General features: G+C 43.0%; 1 protein-coding gene across 3 annotated transcripts in view; it reads left to right on the top strand.

Moving 5' to 3' along the window:
• Positions 1-26,860, top strand: part of PRKCE (protein kinase C epsilon) — a 442,590-nt gene that overhangs the window by 184,469 nt on the left and 231,261 nt on the right. Inside the window, exon 1 of one of the 3 annotated variants that reach the window (XM_077282412.1) lies at positions 1,263-1,296. The exons of the other annotated variants lie outside the window; for them this stretch is intronic. The gene's annotated coding sequence lies outside the window, so the exon portion shown is untranslated. Of the gene's footprint in view, positions 1-1,262; positions 1,297-26,860 lie in introns of those variants that run through there. 3 annotated transcript variants of the gene reach the window in all.

Below are 26,860 nucleotides of genomic sequence, written 5' to 3'. Positions count from 1 at the left end.
GTCATTACGAGTTCGTTGATACCAAACATGTCAAGGTTCTTTTTTATTTAAGTGGTGAAAAAAAATCCAAAGTTTAAAAAAAAAAAAAAAAAAAAATGCATCATTTTCCGAGACCCGTAGCGTCTCCATTTTTCGTGATTTTGGGTTGGGTGAGAGCTTATTTTTTGCGGGCCGAGCTGGCGTTTTTCATTATACCATTTTGGTGCAGATATGTTCTTTTGATTGCCCATTACTGCATTTTAGTGAAATGTTGCGGCGACCAAAAAAACATAATTCTGGCGTTTTTACTTTTTTATTTCGCTACGACGTTTACCGATCAGATAACTGTTGATATATCTTAATAGATGGGGCGATTCTGAAAGCGCTGATACCAAATATATGTATTTTTAAAAGATGTTTCAATTGTTTTATTTTGAATGGGGTGAATGGGGGGTGATTTGAACTTTTATTTTTTTTATTTATTTTTAAAAGCATTTTTTTTTACTTTTCACTTGCTTCAATAGTCTCCATGGGAAACTAGAAGATGCAATGTTCTGATCGCCTCTGCTACACACAGGCGATGATCAGAACGTCTGTGTGTAGCAGAAATGCTCACTTGCTCAGAGGTCGGTGCTCACAGCAATCCAGCAATAACTACCACAGGAGTCTGCTGCAGACCCCGGGTTGTCATGCCAACCCATCGGCGCTGACACAATACATGCTGCTGTCACATATTGACAGCGCCATTTAACAGGTTAACAGCCGCGGGTGGATTGCGATTCCACCCGTGTCTGTTAGGGGCACATGTCAGCTGTTCAAAACAGCTGACATGTGCTGGGAAAGATGTGGGCTCAGCGCTGGAGCCCACATCAAAGGTAGGGACACGACATGCGCAGTTCATGTATGGCCCATGTCGTGAAGGGGTTAAATAAGTTGTCCACTACTTGGACAACTTCTTGTCATACCCCTTGCTTGAGCCCGATAAAAAAAAATGAAAGCTTATACTCACCTCCATGCTGTCGCTGTTCCTGTGGTGTGTGCACTCACTCTCCCTGGGGCTCTCGTGCGGTGTTGTGACACGTGACCCCGTCGCCCAATCAGTGCTGGCGTCACTGTCCCCGCCTCCTGTTGAATTGAACATGAAGAGTTAGTAAAAGACCAGCTGCAGCACAGACTTCCTCTTCCTGTTCGATTTGTCTGTAGGCGGGGACAGTGACGCCAGTGCTGATTGGGCGGCGGGGTCACGTGTCACAACACCGCACGAGAGCCCCGAGGAGAGTGAGTGCTAACACCGTGGCAACAGCGCCAGCACGGGAAGTGAGTGTAGGCTTTATTATTTTATGGAGGCGAAACATTTTGATCAAGAAGGGGTTGTCCTAGTAGTGTACAACCCCTTTAAGGGAGTCGCCAAGTTTGATTTCACTATTTTACTTATGAAAAACTGCGCTCTCCCATACAACAAGCAGAGGCAACTTTGCCTCTGCAGCACTGAGGCTTGCCGAATCCAGCAATCAGGCCAGCTTCACAGCAGTGCTTACAAATTCTCTAAAAAAGAGCTTGTAGGCGCTGCATTCCTTGCCTAGGAGATCGTCCATCTTTGATAGCACCAGTCAGCAGCAAAATTGGTTCAGACATGAAAACAGTTCAACTTAACTAATTTTGGGGTGCTGGAAAAGAAAATGATTCTTAAATTTTGAAATTGGCTCTAGTTTTTATGATACAGGGGTGCGTTCATATTCCTCACAGGCTTTGATACAACACTAGGCAAGGAATAATCATCATCCTTGCGTCATCAGTTTTGCACCATCCAACTGACTAATGGATTGCTTCATCAAAATTGCATCATCTCTAAATGTCTAATGAATTGAGTCATCAGTATTTCATCATTTCTAAATGACCAGTGATGGATGTCAAAGAAAGAAAGATGATGCAATCCTAATTAAACTTGTATCACACAACTCTATAAAAGGCGCATGTTCTCCCTCTATCAGTCAATTTCAGTGGTCGACCTTGGACTTGCATTAATAAAGCAGAAAATTTCTGCTATATCTGTGGTGAGGTGACTTTTGAGTCACAAAAGCGAAACAGTGGAATCTGCTAGCAGGTGATGTTCGGATTTCTTTGCTCCGGGACCTTCAAAAACATCTTGTCCAATTCTTCAGGGAAGGCAATTTTGTTGCATGCAACAACGTCTATGGTTTAATGGAATCTCTCCATCTGGATTATAATCCAGATGAGTGGAGGCTGTTTATCGATTCTTGAAAACAGAGTCTCAAAGCTGTGTTAGGGTATGTTTCCACGGTCAGGAAACGCTGCGAGTTTGACGCTGAGCAGCGCTGCAGCATCAAACACGCAGCGTCCAGATGTTCCAGTATAGTGGAGGGGATTTGATGAAATCCCGTCTCCACTATGCGTGGAAACCCGCACGCGGCGGCCCTGCGACTACGGACATGCTGCGCGTCTTTTCAGATCGCAGCATGCCCGTACACCTTGCGGGGACGCAGCGTCCCCGCAAGGCATAACACAGGGCCCTATGGGAGGGAGCGATCATCCCGGATGTGAAGAGTTAACACATCCGGCATCATCGCGTCCCAGAAAGGGGGCGGGGCTTAGCGCCGAGCGGCTTCGCCGCTGCGGCGATACCGCCGGCCATCCTGATCGTGGAAACATACCCTTACTGCACATTGGTAACACGCTGCCATCAGGTCCAATCGGTTATGCGGTCCACATGGAAGAGACCTATGACAACATGAAACAGGTTTTGAGGCGCATAAACTATGACCAACATCTATGGTACCTCTGTGTTGACTTAAATGTTGTTGCCCTCGTGCTTGCTCTCCAGGGTGGTTACACAAAGTACTGTTGTTTCCTATGTGAATGGGACAGTCGAGCAAGGCAAGAACACTACAAGAAAAGAGACTGGCCCCTCAGAAATGCACTGCAGCCAGGGACTAAAATGTTCTTCACCCAGGACTTGTCGAACCACAGAAAATTCTGTTACCTCCATTGCATATCAAGTTGGGTCTCATGAAAAACTTCCTAAATCCGACGGACAAAAATGCAGAAGCATTCAAGTATCTCATTTGTAAATTTCCAAGGTTGAGTGAAGCAAAGATAAAGGAAGGAGTCTTCTTCGTTGGTCCTCAGATTCGTGTGCTTCTGGAAGATGAGGAGTTTCACCGTTTACTGCGTGGCAAGGAAAAGGCTGCACGGGTAGCATTCCAGTTGGTGGTAAGAAATTTCCTTGGAAACACCAAGTCACGCAACTATAAAAAGCTGGTGGAAAATCTTCAGACGTATCATAATCTTGGCTGCAACATGACATTAAAGATTCATCTCTTGCATTCGCATCTAGACTTCTTTGCACCAAACTGAGGAGCAGTGAGTGACGAGCATGGTGAGCTATTTCACCAGGAAATTGGGGCTATGGAAAAAAGATATCAGGGTAATTGGAACCCTTCGATGCTTGCAGACTACTGTTGGACAATCACCAGATATAATCCAATGCTTAAATACAAGAGACAAGTAAAAAGGAGCCGAGTGTCCAGTGACTAAGGACATATTTTGTACTGTGCTGTGCAATAACGTATATTAATAGCTAAAATTAAAATTGTTCAAAGTGCTTAGTCATGTGAACGAATTAACTATATAGTAGGTTTAAATGCACTTGAGATTCTTCTGAATACAGCTAATAAAATTTGCTTGACAATACATGTGCAGTTTTATATTTGTAGAAGTAATAACGACATGTTATAATTATTTATCAATTTACGTAACAGTAAAACACAAACTCTTCGATTTCTTGGAAACTAGAGCCAAATAACAGTTTTCCTTGTCATATTTGAATTCAGCACATCAAAATCATTAAGAAATGGCTAATTTAATTTGTGAACCAGACAACTTTTGAAATGTTGTTGCCTGGTGTAATCTACAGAGGTGGACGACAATCTAGGCAATGAGTAATATACGATAAAAGTAAATTGCAAAGTTGCTTGTTTTGACAATTACTTTGCAATTAAAAAATTTACAATGATAACAAATGACAATAACTCTTTACGTAAGCTTAGTGTACCAAAAGTGCGTCCCAGATAATCTGCACCAGTAGCGTGCTAGATAGACTATAACAACAGAGAAACAGTGCCAGACTTCCAGAATGTTCAAATTATATAGGGCTTCCAGTATACATAACCCTGATGAAACAAATTATGGGAATTTCCATGATACCAGCTCAGCTATGCTATTAGCGGCGTGCCTGTCAGCACAGTGTTACAAGCAGCAAAATTCGAAAGGCATTGACTCTATAGATAGCAGCACCACGGCAAGCATAATAGAAAGATTAATATACCTCACATATGTATCATCTGTTTTGTTTTTTTTCATCTGAATTTGTTGGATATCTTCTTCCTAAAATATTGTATTCTGATACAGACGAATGCATGTCAACACTTCCAATTAGGGTCCTAAGCTTTGTCCTAATTATAAACGGATTTCATTGCATTTAGTAAGAACATGATGTTAAAAAGGGGGAAATCCATTTTATCCATTTCACTGCAGGAGGATTCACATTTTTTTTTACTCAGGTTTTAAGCTATGTGGCCACGTTGCGTTTAAGCATTTTCGCCGCAATTTTCCGCTGCAGAAACGGTTAAGAAATGCTAACAAAACGCATCCCATTATTTTAAATTGCACTCTGAAATTAGTGTGCCCATGCTGCGTATTTTTCCGCAGCGGAAACGCATCGTGGAAAAAAAACCAGCATGTTCATTAATTTTGCGGAATCGCAGCGATTCCGCCGCAATAGAATTCTATTGGAATGCATGAAAAACGCAATAAAAATGCAGAAAAAAACGCGAGCAGATTTCCTGGCAAGGGTGTGCACTTTTCATGAGGAAAATTCTGCTTATATTCTGCAACGTGGGCACATAGCCTTACGCTTTTCACTAAACCTGAATTACAAATAACAAAAATCATACCCATACACCAATCCTCTTATACGTAAATAGTAAATTAAAAAAATAATACCCAGTATACTAGATTTATATGTAATTTTGCAACAAAGTTTTACCAGCCGTCTAAAAAATTGACCTAAGTAGTGCCTAAAAATAAAAGTTCTGGATGTGCATCATTTAGGCATTTTTACACTTTCATCTATGTTTACATATACAGATCATCAGATAATTGCCATGAGGGCATTGCTGCCCTGTATGGAAAACACGAAGGAGCCGGGGGATACGGATATCCCCCCACCGTCATCAATCTGTGACGAAGCTTACACAGTCGCAGCTCTCTGGTGCCTCCCTTACCCTCAGGTCAGTCAGGGAACTGCACCTAGGATAAGTTGTCGCTGGAGAGGCTGCCCTGTTACATACTGGTTATCGAGGCACTCTCCAGTGAGGGCGGTATATATATCACCAGTTCCAGGGTGGGAATATACAGTATATATAAACCTCTGGTCCATCACTGCCAGGATCCTTCAATAACACCAGAACAGTATGCTGCCACCAGTTCCTCGTTAGATATAAACCCGATCTGTTAACAAGCTTATATCGGGTCAGAAACCAACCCCAGGTAGCGTATAAGTACTAGCCGGACTCAGGGACATGGGAAATTGGGTTTCGAGATAAAAGAGAAGCCCACAATTAATTGATATTTTAATTGCCGAAAGGTGCACTAGGTAAAACAAATATATACAGAATAATATACAGGTATTGTAGCCAGAAGTACAGATAATGGTAGGTAACAGATATGGGATTGCAGTTAGCTGTATGTGTCACATTACCGTTCCTTATAGCTTGTGGATGAAGGGAAGCTCTCGTATCCACAGGCACCTTTGTAGTTTTTGGTCCATCTCCACGCGTGACGTGACTCGGCTTCCTTGGCAGAACAGTGACAGAGGTTAAATGTGTTTAGCTAGCTTTTAACCCCTGGCTCGCCCCCTCCCATATTCGCCACCGATATGACGAGTCCAAACTTGGGTCGGCTAAGTGGTTCTGGAGAGTCAGTCTCGATAGCTCGGTATCCGGGACAGCTAAAGAAAGGTAAGATGCAGGGGTGTGTGCGGAAGGCTCCCAGGGTTCTGGTGGTATATTGGACTTAACCTTAGATGCACACGGTACTCTCATAATTCATCTCTAGATGTCGGTGACGCTTGGTCTAGAGCTTTCCCTTGATTGCCGATTGACGTTGGCCGCCTTGCACAAAAGACAGCAGGGGTCCCAGCTCTGCTCCTCCTCACATTTATTATCACGTGGCGTCCAAGATGCAGGTTCAGTTAAAACCTAATGCCGTGCGGTACCACACAACAATTGTTAAAAGCCGCCAGTCAATCAGAGGCTGACAGTTCACGTCAGCGCCCACGGCGTCGGCGTATAATGTCATTCTCATTTGCCGGCAAGTACGCGCTTGAAACAGCTGGAGGGGACATAGCCGCTGGACCGTGGCCAGGTAAGGAGAAAGTGATTTGAAAGTGGCAAGCCGCAATATGTTTGGGTGGCAGGATGGAGACACATGGAACATGTGTCTCCATTCTTCCCCATGATCCTGTACCATGTGATATGGTGCAGGATCATGGAGCAGGATGGAGACACATGGTGAAGGAACATGGGGCAGGATGGAGACAGATGGGGCAGGATGGAGACATTTGGGACAGGAACATGGGGCAGGATGGAGACATATGGGGCAGGAACATGGGGACAGATGGAGACAGATGGGGCAGGATGGGGACAGATGGGGCAGGATGGAGACAGATGCTTCAGGAACATGGTGCAGAATGGAGACAGATGGGGCAGGATGGAGACACTTGGTGCAGGATCATGCGGCAGGTTGGAGATACATGGGGCAGGATCATGTGGCAGGATAGAGACAGATGGGGCAGAAACATGGGGCAGGATGGAGAATGATGGGGCAGGAACATGGGGCAAGGATGGAGACAAATGTGGCAGGATGGAGACAGATGTGGCAGGATGGAGACAGATGGGGCAGGATCATGAGGGAGGATGGAGACAGATGGGGCAGGTTGGAGACACATGGGGCAGGATTGTGACAAATGGGGCAGGAACATGGGGAGGATGGAGACAGATGGGGTCAAGAACATGGGACAGGATGGAGACAGATGGGGCAGGATGGAGACACAGTGCAGGATCATGGGGCAGGATTGAGACACATGGTGCAGGATCATGGGGCAGGATGGATACGATGGGGACACATGGGGCAGGATAATGGGACACATGGGGCAGAATCATGGGACACATGGGACAGGATCATGGGACAGATGGGGCAGGATCATGGAACATCACATGGGGGCAGAATAGAGACACATGAGGGATGGGAGAACATATGGGGCCAGGATGGGAAAACATGGCTGGAGCCAGGAATGAGACACAAGGGGGCCAGGATGGGGGATATTATTACTGTAGGGGCTAATTAAGGGATATTATTACTGCAGTGATGTATTTTATTTTTGTCGATACTGTTTTCAATGGGGGGGCCTGTTACTGTGCAGAGCAACAATGTGTTGCCTTTTTTTCTACATCTGGTGTAGTGTAGAAGTTGGGAAAAATTAAGTAATGTGCTCTGCAAGTGGTGCTCTGTTTAACTGTGCTTTTTTCCTGTAAAGAGAAGTCCTGGCTTTAAGAAGTGATGGCAATCTATGCTAGATGAAGATGAAAAGCGAAGATGAAGGACTTCAACTAGAGACGTCACAGGTGAGTCAGTGTATTACATGTACACACACTATACACTGTATATTATATACAGAGCGCTTGTGTATAATGTCACCTATGATCCCTGTATTAACTGTACACTAACACTATATACAGATCTCCTGTGTATAACGTCACTGGTGATCACTATTATCTGTACACTGACACTGTATACAGAACTCCTGTGTATAATGTGTTCGGTGATCACTGTATTATCTGTACACCATATACAGAGCTCCTGTGTATAGTGCCACTGGTGAGCACTGTATTACCTGTACACTTACACTATTTACAGAGTTACTGTGTATAATGTCACCAGTGATCACTATATTACCTGTACACTGACACTGTATACAAAGCTCCTGTGTATAATGTCACCGGTGATTACTATATTATCTGTATACTATATACCAAGATCCTGTGTATGTCACTGGTGATCACTGTATTATCTGTACACTGACACTATATACAGATCTCCTGTGTATAATGTCACCAGTGATCCCTGTATTACCTGTACACTGAAACTGTATACTAAGTGCAGATCTCCTGTGTATTTGGCACTTGTGATGATATTAGTATTGTGTTGTTTTTTTTTATTAATGATCAGTATTGTAGTATTCAGTCACTGTGGTGGTAATATGTGGTCCGACCATGGTGTGGCAGTATTTATTCCTTGTATGTGGTATTATTCGGTCACTACATGGTGGTAATATATGGACTGGTCATGGTGTGGTGGTATTTGTCCATTGTATGTGATATTATTGGTAATTTTAAAAATTGAAAAATAAATAAAAATATGCCTAAAGAGTATTGGATATTTTAACAAATGTTTCATAATTACAGTAGAGTAGGGTCTGGCCAAAAGAGTGTACCTTGTAGTGGTAGCGGATTAAAAAAATCTTTTAGTAAAAACAAAAGCTGCTTACTATGTATGTCATATGGTAATGGGAACTGTTAATGTGTGATTGGTGAGGACGTGGTGCAGAAGTGGCGTTTTTCCAAGAGTGATGGGACTGTGGAAGGTTTGAGGGCTGGAGGCGAGGCTAAGGTGGAGCCTGGCGGAGTCTCTCAAGGGGGCACCAAAAAATTTGCCAGTATGGGACTCTGAAATTCCTGGTGGCAGCCATCCTGCCGAGGAGATCAAAAATATTTGTGATCCAGATGCCAGCAAACTTTTCAGTCAGACAGGTCATAAATGGTCAGATTAGGTGGTGGGGTCATTACATACATTACTGGTAAAAAATTTTATTAGAAAAGAACAGATATTCTAAATGTATCAATTAGAGATCACCGGTCTTCTCTGGTAGATAAGTGGGGTGATAACATGAAGAAATTATTCTGTATAATATATGCTATCTTCTTTCTTTCCGACTACCGATTTAATAGGAGAAATCAAGAACTCTAAATGTAACAATTAGAAATCACAAGTCTTATACGATTGGTAAAGGGGTGATAACATGAAGAAAAGTTCATGTATAATGGTTTCTTGCTCTCCCAATACCAGTTTAGTAGAAAAAATCAGATACATCAAATGTAATAATTATAGTTCAGTAGTCTTCTACTATTGGTAAGGGGAGGTGATAGCATGAAGAAAAGTTCCTGTATAACACATGTTATCTTCTGGCTTTCCCACTACGGATTAGGTAGAAGATAACAAAATACTATAAATGTAACAATTAGAGACCGCATGTATTCTCTGACAAGTAAGGTGGTGGTGGTGGGGGGATAGTGATATTATGAAGAAAGGTTCCTGTTTAATGTATGTTATCTTCTTGCTTTCCCACCAATGATTAATTAGAAGAAAGCAGATGCTCTAAATCTAGTAATTAGGAATCACAAGTCTTCCACGATTGGTAAAGGTGGTGATAACATGAAGCAAAGGTCTTGTATAATATATAATGTCATCTCCTTGCTTTCCCACAACTGATTTAGTAGAAGAGGACAAATACTCTAAATGTAACAATAGATCACAAGTCTTGTCCGATTGGTAAGGGTTGATAACATGAAGAAAGGTTCCTGTATAATGTATGTTCTCATCGTCTTCTCTCACTACAGATTAAGTAGAAGAAAACAGTCTAAATGAAACAATTATAGATCAAAAGTCTTCTCAGATTGGTAAAGTCAGTGATAACATTATATATAAACTTTTCTTCATGTTATCTCCTTGCTCTTCCACTATAGATTTAGTAGAAGAAAACAGATACTGTAAATGTAACAGATCGCGTTTTCTCCCATTGGTATGAGGGGTGATAGCATAAGAAAAGTTCCTGTGTCATGTATGTTATCTTCTTGTTCTTCCATTACCAATTTAATAGAAAACATAACCATTAGAGATCACAGGTCTTCTCTGATTCATAAGGGGTTCATAACATTGTATATCATACAGGAACTTTTCGTCATGTTATCACCCCCTAATGGTTTTCTTATACTAAATCGGTAGTGGCAAAGCAAGGAGATGACATTGTATATCATACAGGAACTTTTCACCATGTTATCTCCTTGCTCTGCCACTATAAATACCATAGTCCATTTTCTGCCTGTGGGCTGCTAATTTTGTTCCATGCTTGAGTTCACTCATTATTAGCTACGATAATTATTATTTTTGTCAACAATTAAGTAAAACAACGTATTAAATGCATTTAGATAGGAGATCAAACGGTTGTCGGGGATATGTCAATGCACAATTATATCTTTCTGTAATCTAAGTCACATCTTCACTTGCTGCAGACTGTGAAATACTTTCAATTGGTGAAATTTCAAGGGTGAGAAATTCTCTTCAGAAATGGAAATCATTAACTATACAAGATCTGAACCCTAATTATGAACTACTACCAGGAACATCCGGCGTCGGTTTTAATTTCCCATTATCCCAATTGTAATATTGCATTTGGATAAATCTTGATACTTGCGTGGAATTGTTTTAAAGGTCATAATGAACCTTCTGCTTAATGAGTCCATTAGATGCGGCAATCAATAACAAGCATCTGACTATTATGTTTATTGATGAGCTGATTGCCTGGAGACAGTCTTCAGAGAGAACGCAAATCCATTTTGATACTGGAAAATTGGCTTTTGATGGCCACAGCAGACTGGATTTTAGTCAACTAAGATATATCCTGCAATATTGCGAAAGTCATTAGGGACTTCCGTGGCTCAGACAGTGCTTACAAGAATCTCGCTCACATTAAGGATCGTCTGCAATTCTTGGCAAAGATCACACAGTGACTGTTGTTCGCTGAGGTCATTTTTAGACTCTTGTCAAGTTTTAGCAGCTGAGGTCATATCATTTCTGTTTTATGTAAGCAATCTATAACTGGTATTTGGAAAGAGAAGCAAAGCCTGCAATGAATACCAAAACCTCGAAAGCGGTGGTCAGCAGTGAAAGTGGTCGTCTTCTCTTATGACAACCTGTCTCCATCGACTTGAATAAACACCATGGCCCTTGGGTGGTCCTCGCTATGCCTCCTCTTCTTTCATCTGCACTGTATGTGCAACAAGAATATTGCCAGTGATTATATTTGCGTTACAGTTTGGAGCTTTTTGTGTGCGTTTTTCTGTAAAAATGACTTTGATTTATTTGTTTGTCATTTTTGCCAATGAAAGCCGAAAAATAGAACCAGACTACATAATCTATTAACCCTTTTAGGCCATTTTTCCATATTTCTGACCCATCAGTATAATTTTTTGGTGCATAGACCAATAGTAACTGGTATAAAAACGGCCTTAGTTGGCATCCGTTTTTTTTTATTTTTACCAGTCATTGCAAAATTGGTGGGCCTGATCAAAAAAAGTATTACATAGCATATTCTGATCCGACGGTTCAACCCAACAACCGATGCTCTGGATCCAATAATAAACTATGGGAACAGTTCTTGTATCAGTTTATCTTTGGCAATTCATTGCCAAGTTGGAGAGGGGAGAAAATGGATCACCGGATATCTGGAAATCCGACCTTAATGCCAGGAAAATTTGGATATTGTACGTGTTAAATAGCCAGAAATTTTTTGTTGTTATTGTTTTTTTGCCTTTTACAATCAAACATCTAACGGCCATGATGTTTTTTATTTTTTCCATCAACATCGCCGTGAAATCTCTTTTTTTTTTTTCTGTTGTGTTTTAAGCACCATTTTGCCATACACATAGGTAACCATTTACGATAATTTTTAGCAAATTGTATCATGGGTTGAATGAAGAAGAAAAGTAATTGCATGTTTTTTACTACATTTACTCATCACTGTAAAAAATGTTCTTACTCTAGTGTACAGGTTGTTGTGATATTGGGGATATTAAAAGAAGCCTATCATCAGGTTTTCCCCATATGAGGTACGGCCTCCACCATTACGGCTTGTTTTACAGCATACCGGAATACTAAAAAAAAGTCCCCCCAGTCCGTGTAGATCCCAAAAAGAGAGACTTTATCATACTCACAGACGGTGCGGTACGTTCCGATGGGCATGTAGTCATGATCTGGCGCGCCCTCTCTTCTTGCAGTTGCTGTCCTCCTTGCTTCATGTGGATGACGCGTCCTACGTCATCCACGCTGTTTCCCCCATTGTGCTCTGCTCATAGCTAAGTACTGTAGTGGCGTATGCGCCAGGAAAGGCCAAATAGTGCTGATGATCCCTAGGTACAGCAGGAGCCTGTGTACTACAGTACTTTGTTCTGCCCTCGGCAGTGTAGAGAGAAGTACGCCTGAGCAGGAGCATAATGGGGGACATTGCGTAGATGACGTAGGACGCGTCCTCCACATTAGGCAGGGCAGGAGGCTGGTGCTTGAAGGGAAGGAGGAGGCGCCGAATCAAGACCAGAGATTCCCGTCGAACAACACCATATGTGAGTGTAATAACAGGTATTTTTTAGGATCTGAAGAGGGAATTGGGGACTTTTTACAGTAATAATATTAATAATCTTTATTTTTATATAGCACTAAAATATTCCGCAGCGCTTTACAGTTTTGCACACATTATCATCATTCTAGTATGCTGGAAAATAGGCCTTAATGGTGATGGCCGTAGTTTATATGGGGAAAACCTGGTTATAGGTTCCTCTTTAAATGTCTGGTATTTATGGTTTTGAATATTAAAAATTTGTTTTATTGCATTCGTTTGCACCAATTTTTTTGTATCGTTTTGTATTTTTTTGTATCCCACCTTCCCACACAGGGCCGCCATCAGGGCATTACTGCCCGATGAGCAGAGGGGGCCCGCAATGAGCCCCCTCTGTTCTGCTCATAGGGCCCCAGCGGCAGGATTCTGCTGGCTCAGCACCTTCCCCATACGTCCTCAGACGCATGGGCAGTTAAAATTTGTTTCTGTGCTCCCGCACAGCAACAGTTAACAGCCTCCGGCCAATCACAGGCTGGCAGCTGACATCAGCGGGCATGTCGCCGGCACATGACATCACTGTCATACGCCAACACGACGCTGCCCGCCTCAGATGCATCGACCGGAGGACATTGCTGGAGCTCGACCAGGTGAGGAGAACCTTTTTTTTTTTATTAAGCCGCGGTATGGGGTGTGTGTGGTGAAATATGTCTAGGGTTATATGTGTGACTAGTGATAATGTAACATCTGTCCTGAAGGCAAGTCGCACCTAGGTGTTAATAGGTACTTCCTTGGGTCTAGTAGAATTGTGTCTCCATATCTCACCAGGAGGTCTAGCTAGGGCCAAGAAGAAAGGTAACATTTGGCACCTCCTAGGTCTTGGAGGGGAGATGTTAATTGCGGCCGGAGGGCATCTATTCCTGAGAACCTTTTCACAAGTGTCTCAAGAGAAAATAATATATTCATTAGTAGCGCGGCCGTGGCCAATCAAAAGCCAGCAATTATGATATTAACCTGAGAGGCCGGTCTAGAAACCTGACCTCCAGACCAAAGTTATAAATTTAGGCTGCAGACAGAGAATTGTGTTCACATGATGGGGGCAGCCTGAGAAGCTGGTGTGATCCAATCTACATTCGTCCTACCCTCAGGGAGCAGAAAGCAACTACCAGTTAGATAATTTCTGTAAGTTTCTCCTCTTTATTTGTTATACTGTTTTGCATAAGTTGTATGTCTTTTTATTGTCATATTTTTATACCTTTTTCTTATTGTAAGCATTGAACCTTTTGTTATTAAAGTATAAAACTTTAACAAGTTGAACCTTGAATGTTCTAAAAGAATCCATAGCCTAAGGTGTGTGAGCCTTATGAGTGATAGACATTATTAGTATTATTAGTTCCGGGACTCATCGCCCGTGTATTCGATGAGTGGTGGCAGCGTGTATGAGCGGGTGTGTGGCCTGGGTCGGTGTGTGATTTATGCTCCCATTACAGCATAGGACAGAGGTTGAATGCTGGACTGAGAGTGGGGAGATAGATTAACCCTTGCAGGCACAACCCCAAGTCACGTGTGAGAGCAGACACGTGACGAATAAGTGACACCACGGAGAAAGGATCCGTGACAATTGGTGGCAAGCGGTGGGATAGAATTATTTCTATTAGAGCATTAGTGCATAGTTTAAGCAATTATTCCCTGTACTAAAGAATTGGTATCCTTGCGAGGAGTGCACCAGTTCTTCAAGGTTCAACTCAGTGCTTACTTAGACATACTTGCAAACAGTTCCCCCTCCCCGTTTTTCTTTTCTATATTCTATTTGGCAAAGGCCCTGATAGGGAGAAACGTCCAACTACAACCACAAATCCGTCTGTGCCCCCACCGTCTGTCCTCTTTGTAGCCGGCTCTGATGCGAGGGCTAATGAGAACTGTCAATCTGTCACTGTTGGCAGTAAAGTCACCTTTGGTCTCAGAGACACTGGGGCAGAGGTGACCCTGGTGCGTCCAGCCATGATAACCCCTGCCGATATCATACCAGGAAAGACTATGTCTATAACCGGGATTGGACGGGTCAGCCCTGCCGTGCCCATTACCCGTGTGTACCTGGACTGGGGAGCAGGGAAGGGACTGAGGGAAGTGGGAGTATCAGAGGCTATTCCCACCAATGTGTTGCTAGGCACGGACCTAGGGAGGATGGTGTCCCACTATGTTCCTACCTTGCAAGTAAATGATGCAGAGAAGGTGGAAGAAAGTGACCCACCTGAGATCCCGTGCGAGGAGGGAAAATATCCCAATGCACAGGACTGTAATTATATGGCAGCTGTGACCCGGAGTCAGGCTGCGGCTCAGACTCAGGCCCAGAGATTAGAGGATGAGTCTCAGACAGAACTGCCAGGACAGGAGGCCCATACTGTGGTCCCGGAGCCTCCATACATGGCAGACCCACCAAGGTCCCTGATAACAGACATTGAAAACTCAGCTTCAGACCAGGGCCTGGCAGTCACACTAGGCCAGGGCCTGCAGGCTGACCGTCACAGCTTCCAGGAGACCCTGCAGACAGATGTCAGTCTGGAGGAGCTCAGATGTCTTGCAGACCAACCCCCTGCTGCTTCTGACAAAGAGAGTATACTGGGACCAGGGCAGACTGTATACAGAGACTATCCCCACGGATACTACAGAATCTTGGGACTATGAACGGCGGCTGATCGTCCCTTATCCATTTAGGGAACAATTATTGAGGATTGCCCATGAAATTCTTTTGGCCGGACACCTTGGAATACAAAAGACTAAGGGTATGTGCACACGTCCGGATTTCTTGCAGAAATTTCCTGAAGAAAACCGGAAATTTTCTGCAAGAAATCCGCATTTTTTTTTTTGTGTTTTTTTTCCGTTTTTTTCGCGGTTTTTTTAGCATTCTGCAAGCGTAATTAGCTTGCAGAATGCTAAAGTTTTCCAAGCGATCTGTAGCATCGCTTGGAAAACTGACTGACAGGTTGGTCACACTTGTCAAACATACTGTTTGACAAGTGTGACCAACTTTTTACTATAGATGCCGCATCAATAGTAAAAGATAGAATGTTTAAAAATAATAAAAAAAATGGTTATACTCACCCAGACATCTCCTCAGCGGCGTCCGTTCCTCTTCCTATAGCTGGTGTGTGCGCGCAGGACCTTCCATGACGTCGCGGTCATGTGAGCGGTCACGTGAGCGGTCACATGACCGCTCACGACCAATCACAAGACAGTGACGTCATCACAGGTCCTTCACCGCACAGCAGCTATAGGAACCGAAGCGGCAGCATGCAGCGGTGAGGCGGGAAGACATCGAGGGTGAGTATAGGACTATTTTTTATTTTAATTCTTTTATTTTTGACCAATTATATGGTGCCCAGTGCGTGGAGGAGAGTCTCCTCTCCTCCACCCTGGGTACCAACCGCACATAATCTGCTTACTTCCCGCATGGTGTGCACAGCCCGTGTGGGAAGTAAGCAGATCAATGCTCTCCTAGGTGTGCGGAATCCCCGCAATTCCGCATTTTTAATGAACATGTTGCTTTTTTTTCCGCGATGCGATTTTTTCGCGGAAAAAATCGCAACATTTGCACAAAAAATGCGGAATACACTGTAAATAATAGGAGGCATATGTTAGCATTTTTTTTGCGTTTTTATCACGTTTTTATAGCGAAAAAACGCGAAAAAAACGCGAAAAATCCTGAACGTGTGCACATGGCCTAAAGCTCGCCTGACACATAACTTCTATTGGCCCAAGATGGGGACAGATATTGCCAATTACTGCCGATCATGTGTAGTTTGTCAGAGAGTTGGAAAGTCTGGGAATATACAGAAAGCTCCATTGATACCCCTGCCTGTGATCGATGAACCTTTCCAGCGAGTGGCTGTGGATATCATAGGGTCACTTGCAATCCCTAGCAGCTCTGGCAAAAAGTACATCCTCACGGTGGTGGACTATACTATGCTACACGATACCCGGAAGCTGTGGCACTGTCCTCCATCCGAGCAGACAAAGTGGCGGATGCTTTACTGACTGTGTTCTCTCGTGTGGGTGTCCCCAGGGAAATGTTAACCGATCAGGGAACCCAGTTCATGTCTGATCTGATGGAAAGCCTCTGTGTAAGAATACAAGTACAGCATTTTGTGGCCGGCGCCTATCATCCCCAAACCAACAGACTCTGCGAGCGTTTTAATGGAACATTAAAGCAAATGCTCAAAATGCTGGTGGAGACTGAAGGGAGAGACTGGGAGCGGTACCTCCCCCATCTGTTGTTTGCCTACAGAGAGGTACCCCAGGCATCTACTGGATTCTCCCACTTTGAACTGGTTTATGGGAGGAGGGTCAGGGGGCCACTTGATTTGATTAAGGACTGTTGGGAGGACGACCCCAGAACTACTGGAGTCTCAGTGGTATGTACTGCGGCTCAGAGAGAGAATGCAAAAACTGAGCAACCTGGCCCATGAGAACGTGACCCAGGCCCAAATCAACTAGAAGGTCTGGTACGACCGAAATGCCAGACTGAGGGCCTACGAGGAAGGGCAGAAGGTTTGAGTGTTGGTCCCTACGTTACAGAATAAATTGCAGGTCGCATGGGAGGGACCATACGCTGTACATAAGCGGCTAAATGATGTTAATTATGTGGTGACACTAGATGAGCATGCAAAGCATCAGAAAATGTTTCATGTAAATATGTTGAAGGCTCGTCATGCCAGGGAGGCCTGTGTCTTACCTGTCTGTAGCCTGCCTGAAGAGGGGGAGGCTGATCTGTTACTGGATGTGGGGGCCGGGACTCAGTACATGGAGTCCCTGGAGTCAGCAGAGTTTAACCCTGAGCTATCCCACAGTCAGAGGTCTGAGCTGATGGGGGCGCTCAGCGAGTTCACCGAAGTCTTCACAGGGGAGCCTGGGAGGACGCACTTAGCAGTTCACCATGTGGACACTGGTACTAATCCCCCAGTACGGCAGTCTGCATACCATGTGTCAGCAGAGGTGAAGGCACACATGAGGGAACAGGTAGAGGAAATGTTGAAACTCAAGGTGATACAAAAATCCCAGAGTGCCTGGGCCTCGCCTGTGGTTCTTGTCCCAAAAAAGGACCGTACTACCCGATTCTGTGTAGACTACAGGAAATTAAATGTACTGACTACATGTGAGGTCTACCCTCTGCCGAGGATAGATGAGCTGTTAGAGCAGCTAGCTAAGGCATCATACCTCACCATCATGGGACTAAGTAGAGGTCTGTACCTAAGCAGGAAACTCCTGCCCAGAGAAGTGGCTTATGCCACCATTGAAAAAGAATGTTTGGCAATTGTGTGGGCTCTGCAGAAGCTGCAACTATACCTCTATGGGCGCAACTTCACCGTGATCACAGATCATAACCCATTGAGTTGGCTCAACAGAGTAGTTGGGGACAATGGGAAATTGCTTAGATGGAGTTTGATACTTCAGCAATATGATTTCACAATTCAGCACAAGAAGGGAGTTGATCATGGCAATGCTGATGACCTTTTTCGCCAAGATGGGGCAGAACCAGATACATGCTCGGGAGCTGACCTGTAAGTCAACCCCCATGCACGTTCATAAGGAGGGAGGTGTGGTGAAATATGTGTATATATATCTATGTGTGTGTAGTGACATATGTCTAGGGTTATATGTGTGACTAGTGATAATGTAACATCTGTCCTGAAGGCAAGTCGCACCTAGGTGTTAATAGGTACTTCCTTGGGACTAGTAGAATTGTGTCTCCATATCTCACCCGGAGGTCTAGCTAGGGCCAAGAAGAAAGGTAACATTTGGCACCTCCTAGGTCTTGGAGGGGAGATGTTAATTGCGGCCTGAGGGCATCTATTCCTGAGAACCTTTTCACAAGTGTCTCAAGAGAAAATAATATATTCATTAGTAGCGCGGCCGTGGCCAATCAAAAGCCAGCAATTATGATATTAACTTGAGGGGCCGGTCTAGAAACCTGACCTCCAGACCAAAGTTATAAATTTAGGCTGCAGACAGAGAATTGTGTTCACATGATGAGGGCAGCCTGAGAAGCTGGTGTGATCCAATCTACATTCGTCCTACCCTCAGGGAGCAGAAAGCAACTACCAGTTAGATAATTTCTGTAAGTTTCTCCTCTTTATTTTTTATACTGTTTTGCATAAGTTGTATGTCCTTTTTATTGTCATATTTTTATACCTTTTTCTTATTGTAAGCATTGAACCTTTTGTTATTAAAGTATAAAACTTTAACAAGTTGAACCTTGAATGTTCTAAAAGAATCCATAGCCTAAGGTGTGTGAGCCTTATGAGTGTTAGACATTATTAGTATTATTAGTTCCGGGACTCATCACCCGTGTATTCGATGAGTGGTGGCAGCGTGTATGAGCGGGTGTGTGGCCTGGGTCGGTGTGTGATTTATGCTCCCATTACAGCATAGGACAGAGGTTGAATGCTGGACTGAGAGTGGGGAGATAGATTAACCCTTGCAGGCACAACCCCAAGTCACATGTGAGAGCAGGCACGTGACGAATAAGTGACACCACGGAGAAGGGATCCGTGACAGGGTGCATTATACTATGGAGGTACATTATATTATTGGGGTGCATTATACTGCTATGGGGATGCATTATTCTGCGGGGGTGTATTATATTATGAGGTGCATTATACTACTATGAGGCTGCATTATACTGCTATGGGGGTGCATTATATTATGCGGTGCATTATACTGCTATGGGGGTGCATTATACTATGTGGATGCATTAAATTATGGGGTGCATTATACTATGGGGTGCATTATATTACTATGGGGCTGCATTATACTGCTACAGGGGTGAATTATACTATGGGGGTGCATTATATTATGGGGAGCATTACACTGCTTTGGGGGTGCATTATACTGCTATGGGGTGCATTATATTATGGGGTGCATTACAATACTATGGGGCTGCACTATACTATGGGGTGCATTATACCATGGGGCTACATTATACTACTATGGGCTGCATTATGCACCATGGGGCTGCATTACACTGCCATGGGGCTGCATTACACTGCCATGGGGCTGCATAAACAGGACCTGTGCTGCCGAGAACAAAGTTAGTCTACGTGCGCTGAATTATGTATTACTTATCTATTATAGATCCATCAATGTGTATCTGAAGTGGGATTGGCCTGTGTAAACAGGTTGTGAAAAGACCCCCAAACTGCAAACATATTGCTGGTCGGCGATTGTTTAACGCTGCACATTGCACAGTGTAAATAGACCTGTAGTCTCTGCCACTTTCATTAGTTATTTAGTCCTCCATAGAAATAGTTCTTTGTTTAACCTTCAAGCAGCCATTTATGAGCGCTCAGCATTGTGCAGGAGAGACGGCACTGATATAAATTGATTACGTTATAGTGTGCTCAGCTCCTATCAGTCCAATGACAAAGGGTAGTTTAAGGTCAGAGGAGTAACAGAGACCGAGCCTAGAGAACACCAAGCCAACGAGATCTCGGAGAAGAATGTAATTTACAGACACCGCCCCTCTGGAGGATTATAGCCGTGACTCTTTAAGATCCTGTGTGTAGGTAATTGATGCTCCTTTTCTCGGAATTTTAGACCATGGCAAAAGTTAGGAACTTATTAAGGATCTTTATTTTATTTTTTTTTTCCATGATACAATTATCATATACCTATTGTTGTACATAGGGAAAGTTGATTTGTATCAGATATAAAAAATTAAGCCCTGCCAAAACCCTAACTGCTGTGACATAAAGTCCCAGTGACCACTTGATTCTTTGACAACATTGAAGATCTCTTTCCTGTGTAGGTTGCCACCACCCATTAAAGCGGCCAAGAAACCGACCTGGATGGGACACCACTATCCAGACGCCTCATAGTAGTCGCAAGAAGGGTTCTCTCTGTGGTTACAACTCTTTTAGCGGCCGTGTTAGGGTAAGGTTCTAGATTTCACATCCAGCATGGATTCTCCTACGTACAGATGCATCAGTTCTATAACACAGGCACTTCTACAGATGGGAGAACACATCTTGGGTCTCACCTTTAGGGCTCATACTCACATGCGAGAAACTCGGATGAGTCTCGCACGTCAATACCCGGCACTGCACCCGGCACTAAGATCGGAGCGTACGGCCGCATAGCAATACATGCAACCGCACGCTCCGCTCCCGAGTCCCTGGTGCAGTGCCGGGTATTGACGTGCGAGACTCATCCGAGTTTAGAGCCTTTAGGCTATGTGCACACGGTGCGTTTTTTATGCATTTTTTATGCGTTTTTGCAGCGTTTTTCCACACATAAATGGGCCAGCAACACTATATAAAGCTTATGCAAGCTAATTCAATGACAATCCTGAAGTGTTGTGCACGTAATCAGTAAATTTCCTTTGAGTATTTGCAGTGCGTTTTTTTTTTGCAGCATGTCAATTCTTTGGACGTTTCTGCAGTGTTTTTCACCTATTGACTTCAATTAAGTCAGTCAAGCCCGCAGCAAAAACACAGGTATAAAAATGCTTGCGGATTTGCTGAGTTTTTGTTTTGCGTTTTTACCGGCTTCCTATGGTGTTTCCCACGCTGTCATCTGTTCTTATTGGCGGTAAAGCTGTCGCCAGTGAGACCATCGGTCAGAGAACTGCGGGGTCACGCTGTCAGATGTCAGCGTGACCCCGCAGCTGTGACTGTGACCCGCAGCAGTGACTCACGGTAAAACGCTTACCACAGGTCAGCTGATGAGACTACTCATCCCATCAGCCTATGTCTGCTGTCACTGTTAATAGTGAGGGCAGGAGCCACTGATGGGAGACGTAGTCTCTTGTCAGCCGGCGCCTGTGCTCACACTTAAAAAAAAAAAAAAAAAAAGACACAACATGTAAAATAATTACATACATATTCAACTAATAAAAAAAACATTATACTTACCTAACAAAGAAGAAATATAAACCAGCTCACCCGTGATGCATAAACCAATCCTCGGGAGCATGGACCCGCTGTGTTCAGGCGTATAGAGTCCAAAAAGAAAAGAATGTCCAGCTTCACCGAATCCGTAAAAAAGAGTTTTCTTTATTCACATACTATTGAGCATAGAGGATACAGACTTCAGCACAAGCCATATGGGTAAGAATCTTACCCATATGGCTTGTGCTGAAGTCTGTATCCTCTATGCTCAATAGTATGTGAATAAAGAAAACTCTTTTTTACGGATTCGGTGAAGCTGGACATTCTTTTCTTTTTATACTTACCTAACACCAAATCTCTGATGCCCTCATCTCCTAGAAAAAATGTAAAATAAAAAAACAACATATACACACATTAACGCCTAATCCCCGATGCCCGTGTCTCCTAGTAATAATCAAAAATAATAAACGACCATATGCTCACCTCTCCGCCATAGTCCACATAATCCCGAGTGTCCCACAGCGATCTCACGTGTAGAACAGTCAAATCGGGAGATATGACCGCGCTACCTGGTCATCAGCGATACACTGGCAGAAAGTTCTCAAGCAGCGTTGCTGTGAGATCACCAGAGTTGATCAGCTGATGAACTCTGGTGAAGTCTCTCAATTCAGCTCAGTGATACACTGCAGGAGTGATTACCTCCTGGGAGTGTATCACTGTCTGTCTCAGAGCAGTCACATCACTGATGTAACTGCTCTCAAAGTCATCAGGATCGTCGTGTGGCATTATGGATTATCTTCTCTGTTCACAGGTGAGGAATATTGTGGTTTATTATTTCATTTTTGTTGCAGGAAACGTTGGCGTCAGTGGATTAGGCGTTCGGTGAGTATTGTTTAATTAAGATTAATTACAGGAGTCTGTCATTATTTCAAATAAAGGACTTTATTCTGGGTGTCTGGGTTTTTATAATATCATTGTGGGGTTAATAATGGGGGTGTTTGTATAGACGCCTCTCCATTACTAACCTGTGGGCTTGATGTCACCACCTGAGAATGCAACGGTGACATCAAACTCCCAACCATCATCCCACTTGCCACCACTACAGGGCAAGTGGGAAGAGCGAGGCTAAGCACCAGATTTAGTTCATCTTATAGATGCACCTTTTCTGATGCAGCTGAGAGCTGCTGTTTTTAGCCTGGGGGCAACATCCATGGCCCCTTCCTAGGCTATAAATATTAGCCTGTAGCTTTTTACCTAGTATTTGCTGGTTAGATTTTATAGGGGGACCCTATGTCAATTTTTATCTGGGGTCCCCCTGTAAATCAGCCAGTAAAAGCTAAACAAACAGCTGTGAGCTGATATTAATAGCCTGGGAACCTTTATGGCTATTCGCTCTTTCCCAGAATATTAACATCAGCCCTCAGATGTCGGCTTTCCCTTTACGCGGGAGCCCTTTTTTTTCTTTTTTTCCCTTTAAATTAATAGTTGCTGTTTGGTTACAGCCTATGTAGGTTCATTCTGTTAACCCCTTTCCGACATCAGGCATAATAATACACCGATGTCGTACTCCCTCCCTTTGATGTGGGCTCCGGCGGTGATGCCATCAGATGTCGGCTTTCCCTTTACGCGGGAGCCCTTTTTTTTTCTTTTTTTCCTTTAAATTAATAGTTGCTGTTTGGTTACAGCCTATGTAGGTTCATTCTGTTAACCCCTTTCCGACATCAGGCATAATAATACACCGATGTCGGACTCCCTCCCTTTGATGTGGGCTCTGGCGGTGATGCCATCTTTGTGCCATCCACCACATAAATTAAAGCACACCCTTTTGGCATCCAATGGGTCAGTAGAGCCTTGTGGCTATATTCAGGTGGTGGCATTACATGGGTTGCCAGCACCCAGAGTAAAAAAGGCAGGTATTGCGCCGATTAACCTAGTAATAATGCCCTTTTAGTGCCTCCTTAAAGCAAACAATACTCTGAGTGTCACTTTAAAGAAAATAAATGCCACCATTGAATGCTCCTTTTAGAAAGTAATAATGTCACCTGAGTTCACCCTTGATAATGCCCCTTGAGTTCCCCCTCCAATAGTAATAATGCCACCTTTCTGAAACCCCCTACATAATAAAATACTGTTCATAGTCACCTAATATGAACAACCAGGTCCTCTTCTCCCCTGAACACAGAGACGCTGCCATCTTGTAGGACTACGGCATCCTGCAGTCTAGTTGGTAGGGAGTGGTGGGGCTGCCTGCGGCTCCCTGCTCTACAGAGGGATCCAACTGTACCCCTGGCATGATAACACTGGCACAGTTCCCAGTAGCGCTTGCTCACAACTCTTCTTTATAAGAGTCACTGTTTCTTTTTTTTTTTGTTTTGAAATTTTGAGCCCCTCGGAATTTTGTGCCTAAGGCATCCACCCCTCTGGTGTTCCCCATGATGCGCCACTAACACCAGGAGGTTTGCCGAAACATATGCCATATGTACAGCCTTATCTGTGCTAAATAAATAGCTCCTCTGTGCTCCATGTGTAGGCGTTGTCGTACGCGTGATGCCGCTATGTCAGGAGGGTTGTATCCCGTATAGATTGGTGATGTTCGCCGCACGTTATAATGGAGAAGGTTGGAGTCCTTCTATTTGTTCCTACATGGCATTATGTGCTATTCTCACCATCTGCGCCGTTGACTCACTTTGCTCTTTCACTAAAGCAGAGTCATTACCAGGCAGTAACTTCATTTTCTCAGAAATCTTATTTGAGGTGTAATTTTACATACTGTGATCGGTCACCATGGGAACAGTATAATGACCTTTTAGTTGTATAGGAACGAAAAAAAAATCACATACTGTTTGTATTCTGGGTGGAAATAACAGAGTGTTAGATCTATAAATGGCAGTAGGGAAATGGTTCAATTGAGTAAAACAGAGTTTAGATTGATTAGAGTTCTCTAGGGTTCTGGCAACATAACAATCACAGTAAGATGCACATAGACATACATGCATTCATACCCACACAGACGCATGTACTTATATTCATACTATACATACACACACATACATACATACTGTATATTCATACCCACACAGACACATGTACTTACCGTATATTCATACCATACACACACACATACATACTGTATATTCATACCCACACAGACGCATGTACTTACCGTATATTCATACCATACACACACACATACATACTGTATATTCATACCCACACAGACGCATGTACTTATATTCATACTATACATACACACACATACATACATACATACTGTATATTCATACCCACACAGGTACATGTACTTATATTCATACTGTACATACACACACATACATACATACTGTATATTCATACCCACACAGACACATGTACTTATATTCATACTATACATACACACACACATACATACATACTGTATATTCATACCCACACAGACACATGTACTTACCGTATATTCATACCATACACACACACATACATACTGTATATTCATACCCACACAGACGCATGTACTTATATTCATACTATACATACATACACATACATATATACTGTATATTCATACCCACACAGACACATGTGCTTATATTCATACTGTACATACACACACATACATACATATATACTGTATATTCATACCCACACAGAAGCATGTACTTATATTCATACTATACATACATACACATACATATATACTGTATATTCATACCCACACAGAAGCATGTACTTATATTCATACTATACACACACATACATACATATATACTGTATATTCATACCCACACAGGTACATGTACTTATATTCATACTATACATACATACACATACATACATACTGTATATTCATACCCACACAGACACATGTACTTACCGTATATTCATACCATACACACACACATACATACTGTATATTCATACCCACACAGACGCATGTACTTGTATTCATACTATACATACACACACATACTGTATATTCATACCCACACAGACGCATGTACTTACCGTATATTCATACCATACACACACACATACATACTGTATATTCATACCCACACAGACACATGTACTTATATTCATACTGCACATACACACACATACATACATACATACTGTATATTCATACCCACACAGGTACATGTACTTATATTCATACTGTACATACACACACATACATACATACTGTATATTCATACCCACACAGACACATGTACTTATATTCATACTATACATACATACACATACATATATACTGTATATTCATACCCACACAGACACATGTGCTTATATTCATACTATACATACACACACATACATACATACTGTATATTCATACCCACACAGGAGCATGTACTTATATTCATACTATACATACATACACATATATATATACTGTATATTCATACCCACACAGACACATGTACTTACCGTATATTCATACCATACACACACACATACATACTGTATATTCATACCCACACAGACACATGTACTTATATTCATACTATACATACATACACATACATATATACTGTATATTCATACCCACACAGAAGCATGTACTTATATTCATACTGTACATACACATACATATATACTGTATATTCATACCCACACAGACGCATGTACTTATATTCATACTATACATACACACACACATACAGTACATACTGTATATTCATACCCACACAGGTACATGTACTTATATTCATACTATACATACACACACATACAGTACATACTGTATATTCATACCCACACAGGTACATGTACTTATATTCATACTATACATACACACACATACATACATACTGTATATTCATACCCACACAGACGCGTGTACTTATATTCATACCATACATACTGTAGTATAGTGACCCCTGTGGCAGCTAGGGGGCACTGTGTGTGCTCCTTGGGATATGCATTGAGGCATATCTGTTGTGATAATGGTAGTAAAACAGTGACTGGCAGTGTTGTGAATGGCCGATATGTGTCGCAGAGGGAGTCTGCGTGGTAAGTCTGATGCAATGTTGTTGTTCTGGGACCTGTAGTCCCTCAAGAGTGTGTATATCTATGGTGTAGTTGTAAAGGAGATTTACTAGGCTAGTTGTGTGAGATGGGCGGGACAAACTAGCCACACATCCACACTCCCACCTGTGGGAGTGGTTAGTCCTATATAATGTGACTGAGGTCTGGTCACATGGGCTTGGAGTGTGGATCTGAATGGTCTGTGCTGGAAGATCCTGGAGAGAGCCCCATGTGTTGGGAGTGTCGGCTCCCTGAAGAGCACATGGCGGGGTCTCTGGACCCCGCACAGACCAGACTGTGGAACGGATGGAGATCCGTGTTGTGCTGACCGGGGTCAGAGTGAGAATGTCGGAAGAATGCCTCTAGTGAAGAGAGGTATCCGAGAACCTGTGCAGCAATGGCAGGTAACAAATAGAGATTCGTGTTGTACTGACCGGGGTCAGAGAAA

Source organism: Ranitomeya variabilis, chromosome 2, assembly GCF_051348905.1.
Source record: "Ranitomeya variabilis isolate aRanVar5 chromosome 2, aRanVar5.hap1, whole genome shotgun sequence".
Taxonomy (NCBI): Eukaryota; Metazoa; Chordata; class Amphibia; order Anura; family Dendrobatidae; genus Ranitomeya; species Ranitomeya variabilis.
The sequence above is the reverse complement of the archived record's forward strand: the minus strand, read 5'-3'. Positions and strand labels throughout refer to the sequence as shown.